General features: G+C 42.2%; 1 protein-coding gene across 10 annotated transcripts in view; it reads left to right on the forward strand.

The window, feature by feature from the left end:
• The window catches only part of BRSK2 (BR serine/threonine kinase 2), a 485,481-nt gene that overhangs the window by 141,345 nt on the left and 329,986 nt on the right, over positions 1–14,150 (forward strand). The window contains exon 1 of one of the 10 annotated variants that reach the window (XM_073347210.1): positions 13,632–13,706. The exons of the other annotated variants lie outside the window; for them this stretch is intronic. The gene's annotated coding sequence lies outside the window, so the exon portion shown is untranslated. Of the gene's footprint in view, positions 1–13,631; positions 13,707–14,150 lie in introns of those variants that run through there. 10 annotated transcript variants of the gene reach the window in all.

Raw genomic sequence — 14,150 nt, forward strand, 5'->3', positions numbered from 1 at the left:
TGCAATCCAAAAAACACCGAACCAAAAATCGGTAAGGTGTGCATTGAATCTGTATAGTTGCCCTCACCCTGGCATCTGAGTACCTCCAGGAGAGGCTAGCCACAATCCTGTTACATCAGATTTTTTAACAGTTAAAGCCTTATATCCTGCATGTTATAAGCAGAGAACAGTTACACAAATGCCTGTATAGCAGAAAATCTTGGGATGAAATATGTTCATGGCAAAGAAGTATAAAGTCAACTATCGGCTTTGTGGGTGATTAAACACCAAAACGTTCATCAAGATCAGCAGAACAGAGGGATTTCCATGATTTTTGTCACCAACAGGTACTTTTTATATGATTGTATTTTTATAATGAATTTGTGTACAAAAGATAAAAGCCGGATAGAACTAGGCATGGGGTCTCTTTGCTTGTCCAGCCCTATGAAAGTACTGCATGTCACTTAGAGGTGGCTCAGGGAGGGGAGGTTTTGTGGGGAGGAGAAAAAGGTTGATGAGGAGGAGTAGAGGATTGGGGCACTGCAACTCAGTCTGATGCTAGAATGTTGAATTAAAATGTAAACGTGATTTAATTGGCTTAATTGACCTACCTCTCTCAGTGCTTTTCAGTGCTGCTGCATATACTTAAAGTTCTCTCTACTCACAGTACGCTCCTTAATGTGACATTTGCAAATGCAGATTGGTGGCATGAGCTCTCAGTGAAGGGTTGTTGGTTCAGAGAGGAACCCAGTTACATTGTTAATGATCAGATGCTTAAGCAGGAATAAGCTTGGAGCCCTAAAACAGCCAAAGTGAGAGGCTCAGCTTAGAAAGAGCACTTTATCAGTTCCTGGCCTCACACTGCAGAATGAATGTGAACTGACTCAAGTGATTCCTGAAGGTGGCCTGAGTTGGAACCTGGCTACTGGCCATTCATGCGGTGAGTTTGTTCAGCCATATGTCTGCTGCTTACAGGATGAGAGCTCATACCATGAAACTGCCTTGTGTTGTAGGTTCACTTTGAGGTGACTGCACTACCTCCTGGAGGGGAACTGGGTTGGATCTGGCTGCAGATAATAGATGTTTGTTCAACCTTGGTCCGTTTCTGAGGGGGATGAGAACCTACACTATCACTGCAGTTCAGTCGGAGTGAATAATTTCTAGGGGCAGTTTTTCCAGCATAAGAAAGGAAAGTCTTTTTCAAGTGCTGAAGCTGAAAGTGTTGGATAACGATGGGGTAGATTTTTCCTTTGCCCCCCTACCAGCTAATCATGCTATTGTATAACACCATGTCAGCAATGTCTAGTGGTGCAGAACAAATAGAGACTGTTGGCCTGTTACTTTCTGAACAAATAGGGACTGCTCGGCTTTGTCTGGGAGGCTGTAACTGTACCACTGCATTAGGGCTTATTTGACCGCACTACATGGTTACCTGATAATGTCTTTGCTGAGATAAAAGCAGCTGCATGTGTATTTTCTTTCTTAAACTGTAGCTGTGCCTGTTCTCACTGCTGTGAAAAGAGAGTTGGGGACTTCAGCAGTTCAGCAAGAAGAAAGAATTAAATTAAGCTGCATGGATGTTTGTTAGAGCCTGGATGAGGAAAAGGATGAACACTGAGAACAGTTTCAGTCTACCCTTTTAATGTACCCCAATTTCAGCTGTTGATGTAGCTGCATCATGCTACCCTCTTATGTAAATAAGGAAGGCTGCAGTCTATCCTGGCAGAGTTTACCTTGGTTTCAAGTAGGGGTAAGGATTTATCAATGCAAGTTACGGCTTTCTTTGCCTGTATAAGGGGTTTGCACTGGGGCAGCTACTACGGCTGAATCAGAGCTAATTCCATGTGTAGATTTAACCTACTGATCAATATGTGTGTGTATACATCCCTCTCCAGGCCTGATTCACATGGCAGCCCTTGACTTGAGAGCCTGGTGTCCTAGCTCAAGCTGTAGAAACTCATGCATTCAGCTTTGGTATTGGCCAAGGTGTGGGGGAAGGCTCGTTTGCAGTTTGAGCTGCTGTGGGGCTCAGATGCCTAAACTTAGCTATTTTGGGCAAGAAAGCATGTAACCCCCGGCTTAGCAGGTGTTAGGTGTATCAGGGGATGTGAGTCTGTTACAGCCTCCTGATATACAGCCTGGCTCTTCAGCTCAAGTTCATGCTTCTTAGCTCTGGAGGTCCCGAGTTAATTCCGGTGGTGTCCAGAATAACAGTGATCACATAGGCAAGGCCTTACTGTGCTGTAATGAATGTCGTGCTTCCCACCAGAGAGCCAGAGCTCTCACCCATCTTTTTTCAAGCTTCAGCTGAATTATTTTAGTGATACTGGACCTCTTGTTTTAAATTCTTAGAGGACCCCCAGAGAGTCTTCTAGGGGGTTCTAGAAATGTGTTTATTATCCTCTGGTGATATTCCTTTGTACTGCTCCAAAGCCTTCACCCTACTGAGTCCTCTTGATTCCCCAGGTTTTCTGGGGCTCCCTCAGCATCTTTCTCCTATGGACTTTTCCAAGGCCAGGCCAGTATCACTCAAGGAAGTTGACATTGTGTTTCTTCCACAACTGAGGCACTTTTTAAATTCCTTGAGGAGAATGACAGTTTTTTACAATGCGTGTCTGTGTTCAGGAGCTGAGGTCTATGTCTGTGGATGGAGTATTTAATGTCCAGTATCTGTGGTGAGATGCCCAATGTATTTCATTCATATATTAACCTTCTGGTTGGTTTAATTTGATGTTTGCTATTCAAATCCTGTGGGGAAGCAGATTTCCCAGAACTACAGGTTTATGCTCACATAGACCAACTCCCAGAGGCTCTTTTTTGCGTGTTTGGATGATTCTGAGCTTTTTCCCATTCCCTCAATTAGCCCTGTCAGTTTTAAGCTTGAAGAATTGGGCCGTTTTTTGCTTTATAATTGATTAAAAAAAAATAAAAGCCCCACAAACTTCTTTTGACTCCTCAGCACGATCTATCTCTCCCAAGAAGAGTTTCAGCAAATAAATGGAGAGCTATGAGCCGTGTGTGTGTGTGTGTGTGTGTATGAAAATATAATCTAGGACAGTAAGAATTTGCAGCAGGGTTGGTGATCATTCTGTTGTGGTGGAGGAGAGGGCAGGGTTTATGGATACCCCCCGTGGAAGGAGCTGCTGGTCACCACCCTAAAACTGCTAGTGATTTAATGAGGGGGTGGGAGGCAGGGAATGAGAATTGCAAAACAGATTTAAAAATAAAAATTTTAAAAGGAATAAAAACAAGGCAAGGTCCGTTGGGGGATACTGTGTTGCATTTTCTGTGCATTAAACAACATCTTCATGCTGCACTAATGATGTTGATAAGAAGTCTGTTGTTTTGATATTTTTCAAAACATCAAAGAGATGGTCCTGGTTCATCAGCCTCCAAACCCCAGACAAAAAGAACTTCTTCAGTTTGGTTTAGTAGGTGTGGATATTTCATTACGCTTAATTTTGTGTTTTCAGGTGTTCAGGGAGAGGGACAACCAAGAGTTTTGATGTAGTCATGAATAGAGTTCAAACACTGGGCAGACCTGCCGTTTGGATAATTGTTGAAATCCTGCAAACCACTTTCCATTCACTCCAGCAGGTGCTGGAATCATTTTCAGTGCTGTTGTGTGGTGCCCCTGAGATGAGCTGTGTCTGTGCGGGAGACACATCTGGACATACCAACAGGGACTGTTGCTTCTTTCAGATCACTTCCTGACAGCTTCCATGCTTCTCCCTTGCCCAGGCCAGAACTGTAACTGACCCTTTCACTTCAAACCTGTCAGAATCAGGGCTGGCTCCAGGCACCAGCGAAGGAAGCAGGTGCCTGGGGTGGCCAATAGAAAGGGGCAGCACTCCGTGCGTTATTGGGGCAGCACATCTGGTTCTTTGGCGGCAATTTGGTAGCGAGTCCTCCACTCCCTCTGTTCCTCTTTGGCGGCAATTCGGCGGCAGCTCAATCTGGTTTTTCTTTTTCTTTTTTTTTTTTCTTCGCCGTTTGGGGCGGCAAAAAAGCTGGAGCCGGCCCTGGTCAGAATGATCAAATGCTGACTCCTGCAGCCATTCTGATGCACCAGTCCTGGCACAGAGAGACTGGTTTTGTAACCTGGTCCTGTGTCATGTGTACAAAGAGAGATAATGAGGCTTGTCTAAGATTTGTAAGGTAGCTGGAATGCAGAAGTGCAGATTCTGCCATCAAGAATAGGTAAGGTTTATTTTAATTTTGGAGTAGTTTGCAAAACCCTCCACTGACCGCAGGAAACACAAGAAACAAAAAGCAGATTCACAATAATGTTTATGGTTTACACTCTGTTACTTTTTGAATAGCTACGGGCCCAATCCTGCATTATGAGAGTTTTGGCCAAGGAAAAGGGTCAGGATTAATTAAGCCCTTTACTTTGACTTTTCATGTCCTTTTTATGCAAAAACGAAGACAATATAAAGGATATTCAGTTCACAAAAGTCTTTGTGCCCCCTGTGAAGAGTGTTCTCTCAGTGGATGTAACAGATACCTGATGGGTGCTCTAGAAATTAGTGTAATAAATAAATAACCATACATATTAAAGTCAGTTATGGTCCAAACAACCAGCAAGGTTCTGAAGTATGACTTATTTTCATAATCTGGAATTCTTAAGGGCTTGTTTGTGATTTGGACTAGGTGCCTGCACAGGGGAGTAAGGATGCCGTCTCTTACGCTCCTTCACAGGTTACCAAGACATTGGGTCCAGGGACATAAGAGTAAATGGGATTACACACCTGCTTACTAGCTCTCTGGAGTAGGTGGGTAGAGCCTTGGCTTTCTCTTTGTTAACACAGCTAAGCCAATGCAGAGTGGAGACTGATATAGATCAGTTGCAGATTACTTCCTCCTTGTAACAAGAGAGCAACCAAGGAGGGAATTGTAGCATGTCCACTCCTGCAGAAGTGTGCTCTGTTCTCATGGTTGTGCCTAACATCACAATCTAACTCTAAATTTCTAATTTGGGGTATTGACACTGTATGGAGGACTAAGGGTGACATGTCAGGGACAGAAAGTTAAAGATACAAGCATTTCCCCATTGATTTCTGTCAAGGTTCCTCCCCCACTCTGAACTCTAGGGTACAGATGTGGGGACCTGCATGAAAAACCTCCTAAGCTTATCTTTACCAGCTTAGGTCAAAACTTCCCCAAGGTACAAAATATTACCCCCGTTATCCTTAGACTGGCCGCTACCACCACCAAACTAATACTGGTTACTGGGGAAGAGCTGTTTGGACGCGTCCTTCCCCCCAAAATACTTCCCAAAACCTTGCACCCCACTTCCTGGACAAGGTTTGGTAAAAAGCCTCACCAATTTGCCTAGGTGACTACAGACCCAGACCCTTGGATCTTAAGAACAATGAACAATCCTCCCAACACTTGCACCCCCCCTTTCCTGGGAAATGTTGGATAAAAAGCCTCACCAATTTGCATAGGTGACCACAAACCCAAACCCTTGGATCTGAGAACAATGAAAAAGCATTCAGTGTTTTACAAGAAGACTTTTAATAAAAAATAGAAGTAAATAGAAATAAAGAAATCCCCCCTGTAAAATCAGGATGGTATATATCTTACAGGGTAATTAGATTCAAAAACATAGAGAACCCCTCTAGGCAAAACCTTAAGTTACAAAAAAGATACACAGACAGAAATAGTTATTCTATTCAGCACAATTCTTTTCTCAGCCATTTAAAGAAATCATAATCTAACACATACCTAGCTAAATTACTTACTAAAAGTTCTAAGACTCCATTCCTGTTCTGTCCCCGGCCAAGACGACTACAGACAGACACAGACCCTTTGTTTCTCTCCCTCCTCCCAGCTTTTGAAAGTATCTTGTCTCCTCATTGGTCATTTTGGTCAGGTGCCAGCGAGGTTACCTTTAGCTTCTTAACCCTTTACAGGTGAGAGGAGCTTTCCCCTGGCCAGGAGGGATTTCAAAGGGGTTTACCCTTCCCTTTATATTTATGACAATTTCCATTTGAATGGGAGCAAAACACTGCAAGCTCCCATCCTTTACAAATCTGTGGTTGGCAGTAAGCATCAGTTGAAGGGTTGCACTTGCCTGTTACAAAGCTTTTTTTTTTTAATAGTACTTTTCTCTGTATGACTTTTTTTACTTTTTTAAACAGACCAGTTTTCTGCATTTTGTCCCCATTATAATTTCCTGATTGATAAATAAATGATCTTTCCTCCTAAACCTTCCCTGCTCCCTCCCTTCTCTGTCACAGTTGGTAACACCATTATCTTTCCTTTCTCCTGGGCTAGCAATCTTGGTGTTCTCAAGTCATCTCTCTCTTCTCAATTCTGCTGGCTCTTCCTCCGTAATATCTCTAGAATCTGCCCCTTCCAGTCTATCACTACAACTAAATGTCGGGTCTCTGTTATGGTCAGCTCCTCCCTCCAGTTCTGCAACCTTTGGCTCCAGCATCCCTGCTTTTCACTTGTCCTCTGTCCAGCCTGTCCAAAATGCTCCAGCTAAAGTCCTCTTCCACATCACTGCTCTGACCATGTCTTCTGCTGATTCCCTACGACACCTTTCTTTTTCTATTTAAAGTCCAGGCTCCTTATCCACACTTCCAAGGCTCTGCACAGCTGTGCCCTTGCCTACTTTCTCAGCTCTCATTTCCCCTACACCCTGTGTTCTACGTGAATCCTCTCTCATAGGTACTACTTCTTCCACCTTTCGCTTGGTGAACAACACCCACTGTTCTTGGAGCAGCCTCCTGCTTCCCATGCATCAGGCAACCTCCTTTCTCTTCTCCATCAAATCCCTCCTTAAAACTCACTTATTAAGCAAAGCCTCCCATTGTGAATCACCCGTATGAGGTTATCTACTCATACTCCTGTGCAGGATCCTTAATTGTTTGTGTTGTAAATGAGATTGTAAGCTTTACAAGGCAGGGAACTTGTCTTTGTAAGTATGCATTACAAACACACCATGTACACATATGAGACTCTCTAGCTGAGTATAGGACTATTACTACGTTCACTGGTGATGGGGACTGTTCAGCATACCATATTTGCTTTCATGCTTGTGAAAACTGAGAGGGGAATTTTCAGAGTCTCATTGTCACAGATCTCTATGGGTCAGTTAGTTGACGTGTTCATTGTTGGAGTCTTGCTCCCCTCACATGCTCTGGTGTCTTTTTTTGGTCTTTTGTTTAAATGCCAACTCATCAGCAATGCTAAGGGAGGCTGAGCAAACACTCAGTGCAGAAGATCCATAGTCACGGTTGGAAACCTAGATGATTGTGAACATGACATTCAGAGATGAGTTTCAGAGAGAAGAAATTAGAGGGCTTTTAAAAAAAATAAATAAGAGATGCTGTTCAGCAGTCCCAGACACAAGTCCAGGCAACAGATTTAAAACCACTGAGCTGTTAACAGTAGTTTTGCCTCCTTTCATCAATGGCAGCAATCACAGAGCCTCTGATAAGAAAGAGATTACAACTTCCAATGACTGCCCTCTGTGTGCTTCAATAAAGACACTGCTGACTTTTGGTGATTGGGAACCTAACACGTCTAAAGACAACTCAGCAAAACTAACAGACTGACTAGTCAGCTGTTTGATAGCCTGGGGTTGGTATTCTCGGAATCTTAGCATGATGAACGTTGATATGTGCAGCACAGGCTTAACTGTTACCCTGCAGATCATATGGCTATTCTATATCAGCCCAGGTAATTGTCCTCCATGAGCTTTACAACACCCAGTGGCGGGTTGCCTTTTGTAAAAACAGATCACAATTAAAAGCAAAACAAAATCCCACAACTCTCACTTCAAAGAAATACAAAAGTGTTAAGAGCACACCCTCACTTCATAAGTAAATAGGAAAGATAGGGTCCCTCTCTCTCTCTGTATTCTCTCTTGTTATAGGTTTCAGAGGGGTAGCCGTGTTAGTATGTATCAGCAAAAACAATGAGGAGTCCTTGTGGCACCTTAGAGACTATTAATGTATTTGGGCATAAGCTTTCGTGGGCTATAACCCACTTCATCAGATGCATGGAGTGAAAAATACAGTAGGTAGGTATAAATATACAGCACATGAAAAAATGGGAGTTGCCTTACCAAATGGGGGGTCAGTGCTAACGAGGCCAATTCAATCAGGGTGGATGTGGCCCATTCCCAACAGTTGACAAGAAGGTCTGAGTATCAACAGAGGGGAAATTACTTTTTGTAGTGACCTAGCCACTCCCAGTCTTTATTCAGCCCTAATCTGATGGTGTCCAGTTTGCAAATTAATTCCAGTTCTGCCTTTTCTCATTGAAGTATGTGGACAGAGTTGGTTCCTGGGTTACAGACAGCCCCCCAACCTGAAGCAAATACTCACCAGCAACCACACACCACACAACAGAACCACTAACCCAGGAACCTATCCTTGCAACAAAGCCCGTTGCCAACTGTGTCCACATATCTATTCAGGGGACACCATCATAGGGCCTAATCAGCCACACTATCAGAGGCTCGTTCACCTGCACATCTACCAGTGTGATATATGCCATCATGTGCCAGCAATGCCCCTCTGCCATGTACATTGGCCAAACCAGACAGTCTCTACGCAAAAAATAAATGGACACAAATCTGACATCATGAATTATAACATTCAAAAAACAGTAGGAGAGCACTTCAATCTCCCTGGACACTCAATAACAGACTTAAAAGTGGCCATTCTTCAACAAAAAAACTTCAAAAACAGACTTCAATGAGAAACTGCAGAACTGGAATTAATTTGCAAACTTGACACCATCAAATTAGGCCTGAATAAAGACTGGGAGTGGCTGGGTCACTATAAAAAATAATTTTCCCTCTGTTGATATTGACCCCTTCTTGTCAACTGTTGGGAATGGGCCACATCCACCCTGACTGAACTGGCCATGTTAGCACTGACCCCCACCCCCACCACTTGGTAAGGCAACTCCCATCTTTTCATGTGCTGTATATTTATACTTACCTACTGTATTTTTCACTCAATGCATCTGATGAAGTGGGTTTTAGCCCACTGAAGCTTATGCCCAAAAAAATTTGTTAGTCTCTAAGGTGCCACAAGGACTCGTTGTTTTTTCTCTTGTTATAGTTTTTGTTTAGAGCTCACTAAGGTCACCACAGTGCCCTCCAGTGATTTATCACTGAAGCGTGCCTTGGTATCCCTGGCACCTGGCTATTTCTGTAAACATCACATGATGATTAGTATTTGTGTCTGAACTGTACTTGGAGAGCTAATTACTCATTAGTGGAAAATGGTTCTGGTGGAAGCTTGTATCTGGCATGTTTTTATTACTGGAGAGAAATCTCCTGTAAATACCAGCCAGCACTTATCAATATCTGTTCTAGGCATTGTTTGAGTTTCCATCTCTTAGTATATGAAGATGGGTAGTGCCAATCTGCTGTAGTTAGAGCATAAGTTGGAGGGAAGGAAGCTGTGTAAAAGGCAACCTCATTCCCCACCATACTTTCTATAAGTAGGTGTTCACATTTGAACCAGGGCTTACTGATAGGTTTGTTTGTTTTCGTCATGTCCAGATTGAGGAATAAAACTATCACAAGAAAATGACTCACAAAATAGACAGCTCTTGTCCTGGGTCTCTGCCACTGATGTAAGATTTTTTATGGGAGCGATTCACAAATGCTTGGTCTACTTAAGCCCAAGCCAGATAGAAGTGTAAGACTGGAAGGGATGTAGTCCATCCGTGGACATCTAGTCCAGTCCTCTGCACTCAAGGTAGAACTACGTAATAACTAGACCATTCTACACCTTTGAAGTCATCACCACTTGTTCCTCTCACTGCATCACATGCCCTGCCTCCTTCATCCCACCACTGCTGTGACTATTTGTCTGCTTCTCCCACCGATCTTGACACACTGCCCCTTATGCCTGGATTGCTCTCCTTGAATTAATCCATGAGGCTGCATCCTCCTTCAAAACTCTCCTTTAACAGTCATTTCTGCTTTACACCTACCAGTTCTCTGCCAGCTAATGATGACTGGGGGGAGTGGCAGGCAGGGATAGTTGATGGTATTTATTTATTCATGTATTTTATGGAAGATTAAATATTCCATTGATTCTGAACAGGCAATCTATATAACTGTATGATCTTTTTATTCTAACTCTCATCTTCTCTCCCAGCTTCCATTCTATTGTCTTTTGCTCTCACTTGTTGCTTTTTGTTTCAGATTAGATTCTCATCTCTTCAGAGCAGTGGCCCTATCTACTTAAGTGTTTGTATTCCACAGTGAGGCCTCAGTCCTGACTAGAATCTTCCGACCTTGCTGCAATACAAGTAACAAATATTGCTACTAATAACAATTTTAGGATGGGGTTTTCAAAGAAGTCAAAGAAGACCTCTTTAAGATCCTTTGATAATCCCAGCCTTAGTCATTATATTTAATGGAGTGTGTCTATGGAATTTCTCCTTTGGAATTGTGTCAGCATGATTCTTGTTACAGTAATGAAAGCAGAGGCAGAAGGGTTTCTGGTGGAGGACCAAATAAGAGACAACTCTAGCAGCTTCAGTGCATGAGAAATAATGTCAGTCCTTTCCGTGGAGATGAGCCTGCAAGGACAGCACTACTTATATGTGAAGTACTCGAAGAGACACCATGGTTCAACACTCCTGACGGATGGTGGCAGGGAAGGCTTGATTCCCTGACAGACATGGATCCTTCTGGGTGTTCATAAGCTGCTTTGGGCGTGGTTGGATACATCCTGCCTTTCTGATTCAAGTTATAGGAATTACACTGAGGTGTTTTTTTTTTTTTTAAAGTGTTGTACATTTCAATGCTCATAAAGTGAGGAACTGAGAGAGCTAGATATGGCTAGGTGTATTGTACACCCAAACTCCCAACATGTGCTGTCCTAATGCATCTCATTGCTGACCTGCAACATATGCTGTTATTCTATATAGTGACCCTCTATATAGTCCTGGTAATGTATCCGAGTCTTGGGATGAAACACATTTCTATAGTCCAGTCCTTTTACTTATCAGAGGCTCATAATTGTCCCAAATTGTTCAGCAGTTCTGTGGACAGATGCTTATGAGATGCTACACTTCTATAGATTCCAAGGGCAGAAGGGACCATAATGATCATCTAGTCTGACCTCCCGTTTGTAGCCTCTTCTTTATTTGAATTGAATTTAATGATTCTGTATTAAACCACAGTGAATTTAATTATTCTGTATTAAACCACAATCCTGTTGCTACAGTTTCAAGCTCACCAGAGTGAAAATCCCCTCTGGTGCTTTTCTCAAATTTGGCGACTCGAGGAACACACAAAGACCAAGGATAGTGACCAAAGACACAATCACAAGCACAAAGTCTTATCTGTACTACAGGTTTTATTAAAGTAATAAAGTTACAATTACCCATGCATGTATAAATCCTTCAGAAACCCATGGAATGACTAATACTGTAGTCATACTCACATCCCCAAAGATATTCTAGGGTCTGATGGATCTCTCAACAGATGATCATTGATACAGGGCTGGTTCCTACTGGGGTTTCCAGTGCGTCTTCCCACTTTTACCCAACCAGGTAACCTCTTTTATATTATTGTTCTGACCACACCTAATAACTTATGCATATGGATTAGGATTCAACACTTTTCCTTATCTGTACTTCCATATTGCAGTGCTCCATTTTTCATTGTTGTTGTTTTTTAGTTCCCCTTATTTTCATTCGTTTTTATGCACAATGTGTGTCCGTGGTAACCTGCAATCAAAGCAGGACAGTCTATGATGTTACAATCAGGTGTCTTGTGATCTTGGACAGTACTTTTCAATATATTTTTCTGGAACATTACCCATTGGTACATTCTTTCCAGTAATCTTATATCCTTACTGGCATAGGGTTATTCCTAGGTCACCTACTCATCTCAAGTGTTATTAAGCCTATGGCCTAGTATGGCTAAGCTAAAATCTTACAGGCCTTAGCTTGTAGGCCTTGCATTACCACCATGATTTACTTATATACCTAATACACACTCATCACTCCTAAATACTTGTCAATTTTATACTTCTATAATCCTACAACTTAAATCTATTTAGCATACATTGATTATATATGAAATAGCATATGAGTTGACCATAACACTAAACACAATGATAAATGGATGATTAAATGACTTCTTGGCTACATGTATAACAGAAGCCATAGAACTTCCCTAAATTAATTCCTAGAGCGGATCTTTTAGAAAAACATCAAACCTTGATTTAAATGTTGTCAGTGATGAAGAATATACCACAGCCCTTGGTAAGTTATTCCAAGGGTTAATTACTCTCACTGTTCAAAATTTATACCTTGTTTCCAGTCTGAATTTGTCTAGCTCCAACTTCCAGCCATTGGATCAGGTATCATTCTCTGCTGATGGAGGAGTCCATTATTAAATATTTATTCCCCATGTAGGTACTTATGAACTGCAATCAAATCACTCCATAACCTTTTTTTTAAGCTAAATAGATTGAGCTCCTTGAGTCTTTATAGAAAAGGCAGGTTTTTTAATCTTTTAATCATTCTCATGGCTCTTCTTTGAACCCTCTATAATTTATTCACATCCTTCTTGAATTGTGGGCACCAGGACTGGACAGTATTAGAGCAGCAGTTGCACCAGTTCCAAATACAGCTGTAAAATAACCTCTCTACTCCTACTCACGATTGCTCGGTGTTTAGCATCCAAGGATCGCATTATAGCTCTTTTGGCCACGGTGTGACCCTGGGAGCTCATGTTAAGCTGATTATCCACCATGACCTCCAAATCTTTTTCAGAGAGTCACTGCTTCCAAGGGTAGAGTCCCCCATCCTATAAATATGGCCTACATTTTTTGTTCCTAGATGTATACATTTACATTTCATTATATTAAAACACCTATTGTTTGCTTGTGTCCAGCTTACCAAGCAATCCATATCGCTTTGTTTCAGTGACCTGTCCTCTTCATTATTTACCACTCACCCAACTCTTGTGTCATCCACAAACAGGGAAGAGTTTGTTTTCTTCCAGGTCGTTAATAAAAATATTAAATCGCATAGGGCCAAGAACCGATCCCTGTGGGACCCCACTAGAAACACACCTGTTTGATGATGATTCTCTCATTTACAGTTACATTTTGAGGCTGGTCAGTTAACCATGTAATGTGTGCCATGTTTATTTTATATTTTTAATCAAAATGTCCTGTGGTACCAAATCAAATGTCTAACAGAAGTCTGTGCAGTATTGTAGCCATGTTGGTCCCAGGATATTAGAGAGACAAGGTGGATGAGGTAATATATTTTATTGGACCATCTTCTGTTGTTGAGAGAGACAAGCTTTTGAGTTTACACAGAGCTCTTCTTCGGGTCTGGAAAACTAACTCAGTGTGTCACTGCTAAATACAAGGTGGAACAGATTGTTTAGCATAATTAGTTAACACATATTTCAAGGGACAATTCAAGGTGAAGTGGCCTGTTAACACCCCTCCAGTCATAGGAAGTAAAGGAAGGCAGGGGACGAGGGCAAGCAGATGGAGGTGGAGGGGTTATTAGTGGGTTACAGATTTGTTGTAATAAACCATAATCCAGTGTCTCTATTCAGTCCATGATTTTTAGTGTCTAGCAAAGTAATGAATTTAAGCTCCTAGGCTCATCTTTTGAAAGCGTTGTGCAGGTTTCCTTTGAGGATGAGGACTGAGAAGTCCGATACTGATGGATTGATTGATTGCTTTGTGAGAAGTGTTCGCCCACAGGTGATGTGGTGTTTTTGTCTTTTATCATTTTCCTGTGTGAGTTCATCTGAGAGCATAGTGATTGTCTGGTTATACCCACATAGTTGCTATTGGGGCATTTACTGCACTGGATGAGGTACACTGCGTGCTGTGATAGGCATGTGTAGGACCCATGGATTTTGAGAGGTGTATTGAGGGAGTTGGGGGGGAGTGTTAATCATTGTAGCCTTGAAGATTTGTCTACAGGTTTTGCATCTGTTGTTCTGGCAGGGTCTGGTGTCACTTTGAGTTGGTATTTCCTGGTCTGTGGGGAGCTTGCTTCTGATGATGAGCTTGGAGAAGCTGGGGGGTTGTTTGAAGGACAAAAAGAGGGGGTTTCAGGAAAGATTTCTTTCAGGATGTGATCCCCACTGAGTATGGGTTGTAGTTGTTTGGTGATACCTCCTATGGGTTCCAGTGAGGGTT

The sequence above is a fragment of the Lepidochelys kempii genome, chromosome 6, assembly GCF_965140265.1.
Source record: "Lepidochelys kempii isolate rLepKem1 chromosome 6, rLepKem1.hap2, whole genome shotgun sequence".
Lineage (NCBI taxonomy): Eukaryota > Metazoa > Chordata > Testudines > Cheloniidae > Lepidochelys > Lepidochelys kempii.